The 6084-nt window shown below is 48.2% G+C and overlaps 1 protein-coding gene across 3 annotated transcripts in view; it reads right to left on the reverse strand.

Moving 5' to 3' along the window:
- DIPK1A (divergent protein kinase domain 1A) overlaps window positions 1-1850 on the reverse strand; it is a 210992-nt gene extending 209142 nt beyond the window's left edge. For 2 of the 3 annotated variants that reach the window (XM_075321036.1, XM_075321037.1), the window contains exon 1: window positions 1711-1850. The gene's annotated coding sequence lies outside the window, so the exon portion shown is untranslated. Of the gene's footprint in view, window positions 1-1037; window positions 1128-1710 lie in introns of those variants that run through there. The other variant, XM_075321038.1, reaches the window with a different exon arrangement.
- Between the last annotated feature and the right edge of the window lie 4234 nt (window positions 1851-6084).

The following is a 6084-nucleotide window of genomic DNA, read 5'->3' on the forward strand; positions in this document are numbered from 1 at the left end:
TTCACTTTAAGTGTAGATTACATGAATTTTGATGCAATTTCACAGCGGAAATGCACTAAAAAAAACAAAAAACAAAAACACAAGTGCGTATCTTATCTGCAAGTCTATGGGGAAAATCTGAGTATAAGGGCTCTATTCCATCTGCGATTAAATAATTACCTCGATACTCGCCCAGTAAAGTGGGGTGAGTGTCATGCGTAAGATGTGCGTTTTTTTTCTCACCTAGCATCTGTATGACATGAGTCTGTAGATTTATAACATCAAAGATCCGGGTGACATGCGTATGCCATCCGTAGTGCGATATTTTTCTCGCTCCCATAGACTTGTATGGGGGTGCGAGAGCTGAGACTCGGTGCAAAACGCAGCATGCCGGGAGCCCGATTCGTGTGGAGAAAAAACAGGACAGAGGAAACTGACTCATTGATTAACACTGGTGTATTTTTTTTAATCAAATCACACTCGCGCCAGGAAATCGCGAGTGGAAAAGAGCCCTAAAACTCATCGAACCCGCAAGAGAAAACTGACACGCTGCGGATTTCAAACTTACACCGCAGGTCAATGTGCACTGAGTAAAAAGAAGTGCAGAGGGCAGGAGATAGCTATAAATCCCATCCACTTTGCTGGAACTGTAAACGCGGTTTTGATGCAACGGAAATACGCAGCATAAAAAAAACTCACTAAAAACTCATCGGCCTTTGATGTCTGATAAATAACAGTGCGTGTCACTTCATAGCATTTGCTCCAAATTGAACACTGTAGAATCAATAGACAAAAATAAAAACTCTTCCAAATCCTTTAGGAAAACATCTTAAAAAAGGGGCGTTTTCTGACAGATTCTATTTGATAAATGTGGTTTTATTTAAAAATAAAAAACTAAGTGAACAAGGCCTTAGTTAATATTCATATATACTATTATTATTTATATTATTATATATATTATATACCATTATTACCATTAATGCAATAAACCAGCCAATCTCTGGATTTTGATCAAGAAACATTGTGCAAGACTAACAATGAGATAAAACATAACTTACTGCTTCCAGAATGATCCAGAAAAATCAATGCAAAATGACCAAGTAGGATCCAGACATTAATAACTTGGATGAAACAATGTAACAAACATATAAACAAATAAATAAAAAAAAAGTTTCTAATGTAGCAAGTGATGAGCAACCAACAACCCCCTCCAGGCTGGATCACAGAGGGAATTCATTATCTTATATGTTTCCCAGGAGCCTCATTCATTAAAGGCAGCAAGAGAGACAATAAGGGCAGTGTCACAGATCAGGAGGCAGGAGGCAGGAGGCAGGGTGGCAGGGTGGCAGGGTGGCAGGCTTGGGCATTTGCAGAAGTTGTCTCCATCATTGCCTCTACATTATGGGCTGCACAGAATGAGAAGTGCAGGATTCCATGGAGGAAAAAAAAAAGAAATAAGACAAAAATGCAAAGCAGTGCTAATGGCTGACAGCATCCACAATCCTATAGAGCAGTGCCAGGATGCCCCCTGGCACCAGCACTAAGCAGACCATATGCTGCCAATCAGAGAGCCCCCCAATAACAGCAGCCATGCATGAAGCAAAGGGGGGCATTGCAAGAATGCAAATAGTGAGGAGCCCAGGGGTGATGGCAGACTCTGCAGCAGCTGGGGTAATGCAGGGCTGCCCATGTAATGCCACCATTAGGGCAGAGCACAGAGGATGGGATTACCTGGCTGGAGCTGGCATGGTCAGGAGCTCTGCTGTCTGCTCACACGTTACACAGGAGCTGTGGGGAAGCTCTCAGCAGGAGACGGCCGGCACTTCTCGCGAGATGTGGCAGCTCAGCCGGCTTCTCGCAGTGTTTGCTGCCAGTGCTACATTCCCAGCATAGCTGCTTGTGTGACAGCCTGGGGGCAGCCCTGTTCCTGCCCTGTGCCTGCCCTGTGCCTGCCCTGTGCCTGCCCTGTGCCAGCCCAGTGCCGCCAGCTTCATAGCTGCCTCACGTCTTATAATATCCACTTTATGGCTGTAGGAAATAAAACATGAGTCTTCTTCAGTGAGTGCTTGCTTCAAGTCACAGGCAGCACTGCAAGGGTTAATTTTCCACCACCATCGGGCTGGGTTCACACTGCGCGGATTTCTAAACCGAAAGACGCAGCGGAACTGTTCACATGTAGCGTTTTTCACAAGCTTATTTTATGTTTTTTATTATTCCAAATGCTTTTCTTGTGTCTGATGTTTTGTTTTTTTTCTCATTCATTTTTAATGTGTCAAAAATGCATGGACTCAGGCTATGTTCACCCATGACTGTTTTTGCTGCTTTTTTTTATCTGCAGGCAAAATCGCTCTTGGCAGTAAAGAAGCTGCTTACAAAATTAGGGTATGTGCAGACACTGAAGTTTTCTTTCTCCAGCAAAAAACGCACCCTCTGGCCAAAAAACGCACCCTCTGGCTGAAAAACGCACTCTCTGGCTGAAAAACGCACCTCAGGCCAGAAAACCGCACCCTCTGGCTGAAAAATGCACCCTCTGGCTGAAAAACGCACCCTCTGGCTGAAAACGCACCCTCTGGCCGGAAAACGCACCTCTGGCCGGAAAGCGCACCCTCTGGCCGGAAAACGCACCCTCTTGCCAGAAACGCACCCTCTGGCCAGAAAACACACTCTATGGCCGGAAAACGCATCTCTGGCCGGAAAACACACTCTCTGGCCGGAAAACGCACCCTCTTGCCGGAAAACGCACCCTCTGGCCGGAAAACACACTCGCTGGCCGGAAAACACACCCTCTTGCCGGAAAACGCACCCTCTTGCTGGAAAACGCACCCTCTGGCCGGAAAACACACTCTCTGGCCGGAAAACGCACCTCTGGCCGGAAAACACACTCTCTGGCCAGAAAACGCACCCTCTGGCCGGAAAACGCACCCTCTTGCCGGAAACACACACTCTTGCCGGAAACACACCCTCAGGCCGAAAAACGCAGCCTCTGGCCGAGAAAAGACAAATCTGGACAGAAAATCACACCCTCTGCCTGAAAAACGCATCTCTGGCCGGAAAAAGCACCCTCTGGCCGAAAAACACACCTCTGGCCGAAAAACGCAGTCTCTGGCCGGAAAATGCAGCCTCTGGCCGGAAACACACCCTCTGGCCGGAAAACGCACCCTCTTGCCGGAAACACACCCTCTTGCCGAAAACACACCATCTGGCCAGAAAATGCACCCTCTGGCCGAAAAACGCAGCATCTGGACGAAAAACACACCTCTGGCCGGAAAACGCACCCTCTGGGCAGAAAACGCAACCTCTGGCCGGAAAACGCACCCTCTGGCCGGAAAACACACTCTCTGGCCGGAAATCGCACCTGTGGCGGGAAAACACACTCTCTGGCCGGAAAACACACCCTCTTGCCGGAAAACGCACCCTCTTGCTGGAAAACGCACCCTCTGGCCGGAAAACACACTCTCTGGCCGGAAAACGCACCTCTGGCCGGAAAACACACTCTCTGGCCAGAAAACGCACCCTCTGGCCGGAAAACGCACCCTCTTGCCGGAAACACACCCTCTTGCCGGAAACACACCCTCAGGTCGAAAAACGCAGCCTCTGGCCGAGAAAAGACAAATCTGGACAGAAAATCACACCCTCTGTCTGAAAAACGCATCTCTGGCCGGAAAAAGCACCCTCTGGCCGAAAAACACACCTCTGGCCGGAAAACGCAGTCTCTGGCCGGAAAATGCAGCCTCTGGCCGGAAAACGCACCCTCTTGCCGGAAACACACCCTCTTGCCGAAAACACACCCTCTGGCCAGAAAATGCACCCTCTGGCCGAAAAACGCAGCGTCTGGACGAAAAACGCACCCTCTGGCCGGAAAACACACTCTCTGGCCGGAAAACGCACCTCTGGCCGGAAAACACACTCTCTGGCCAGAAAACGCACCCTCTGGCCGGAAAACGCACCCTCTTGCCGGAAACACACCCTCTTGCCGGAAACACACCCTCAGGCCGAAAAACGCAGCCTCTGGCCGAGAAAAGACAAATCTGGACAGAAAATCACACCCTCTGTCTGAAAAACGTATCTCTGGCCGGAAAAAGCACCCTCTGGCCGAAAAACACACCTCTGGCCGGAAAACGCAGCCTCTGGCCGGAAAATGCAGCCTCTGGCCGGAAAACGCACCTCTGGCTGGAAACGCACCTCTGGCTGGAAACGCACCTCTGGCCGGAAAACGCACCCTCTTGCCGGAAACACACCCTCTTGCCGGAAACACACCCTCAGGCCGAAAAACGCAGCCTCTGGCCGAGAAAAGACAAATCTGGACAGAAAATCACACCCTCTGTCTGAAAAACGTATCTCTGGCCGGAAAAAGCACCCTCTGGCCGAAAAACACACCTCTGGCCGGAAAACGCAGCCTCTGGCCGGAAAACGCACCTCTGGCCGGAAAACGCACCTCTGGCTGGAAACGCACCTCTGGCCGGAAAACGCACCCTCTTGCCGGAAACACACCCTCTGGTCAGAAAACGCACCTCTGGCCAGAAAACGCACCCTCTTCCCGGAAACACACCCTCTGGCCGGAAAACGCACTCTCTTGCCGGAAACACACCCTCTTGCCGAAAACACACCCTCTGGCCAGAAAATGCACCCTCTGGCCGAAAAACGCAGCGTCTGGACGAAAAACACACCTCTGGCCGGAAAACGCACCCTCTGGCCAGAAAACGCAACCTCTGGCCGGAAAACGCACCTCTGGCCGGAAAACGCACCCTCTGGCCAGAAAACGCACCCTCTTCCCGGAAACACACCCTCTGGCCATAAAACGCACCCTCTGGCCGGAAAACACAGCCTCTGGCCGGAAAACGCACCTCTGGCCGGAAAACACACCCTCTGGCCGAAAAACGCAGCCTCTGGCCGAAAAAAGACAAATCTAACCAGAAAATCACACCCTCTGGCCGAAAAACGCATCTCAGGCCGGAAAAAGCACCCTCTTGCCGAAAAACACATGTGTTTTTACTGCGTTTTTGTGCATTTTTGCCTGTAGTTTTTTAACATTGTCAATGGCAAAACGCAGGGAAAAACACAGAAAAGAAGTGACATGCTGCTTCCTTTTTCTGCAATCAAAACTGCTGGCAAAAGAAACGTGTGCACAAACTTTCGGATTTCTCAAAGGCTTTCCTTGGAAAGGAATGCATGCAGTTTAGGGCAACAAACTGCATCCAAAAAAAAATCGTAAAAATGCTGCGAAAAATGCACAGGGTTTTAAGGTTTTGCTGCTTTTTTTCTGTATTTTTGGTGCAAATTATGTGTCATTTGTCTACAGTACATGTATAACCCCTTCACGACGCGGCCAATTTTCGTTTTTGCATTTTCCTTTTTTCCTCCCCTTCCCAGAGCCATAACTTTTTTTATTTTTCTGTCCATATAGCCGCATGAGGGCTTCTTTTTTGGCAGGACGAGATGTACATTTGATTAACACCATTAATTTTTCCACATAGTGTACTGTAAAAAAAAAAAATTCTGAATGTGCAGAAATCGTGAAAAAAACCCGCAGAATTCTGACGTTTTTTAGGAAGTGTTTTTAAGGTGTACGTTTTGTGGTAAAAAATGACTTCGCAAAATGATTTTTCCCATCAGTACGATTACAGCGATACCAAACATGTCAAGTGTTTTTATTATTTTAGTGATGAAAAAAAATCAAAAGTTTGCAAAAAAAATTTTTGCGAGTTGTGTCACCGTTTTCCAACACCTGTAACATTTTCATTTTTAGGTTGATGGAACCTTGTGTGTTATTTTTTGCGCGGCGAGACAATGTTTTTATTAGTACTATTTTGCGATAGATATGACCACCGTGGGCAGTGACGAGCGGTGATGTCATGAGTTCACCACAGTTCACAGCCCGCAGTGGTTCTCACACAAAGTATCATGAGAGACATTGATTCTGGGAACAACGTGGGACTTCCATATTATGGCGGACCAGATTAGGGTTTTGATGGGTAATAAATTGGTGAATAAGGGTGTCTCTTTTTATGTCTTTCAGGTTCACTTTGGAGGAACGTCGTGGAACCTCCTTGTTAAATCACAGCTGGTATCAACACTATATATTACCCCATTTGCCACTGCACCAGG

Source organism: Anomaloglossus baeobatrachus, chromosome 8, assembly GCF_048569485.1.
Source record: "Anomaloglossus baeobatrachus isolate aAnoBae1 chromosome 8, aAnoBae1.hap1, whole genome shotgun sequence".
NCBI classification, from domain to species: domain Eukaryota; kingdom Metazoa; phylum Chordata; class Amphibia; order Anura; family Aromobatidae; genus Anomaloglossus; species Anomaloglossus baeobatrachus.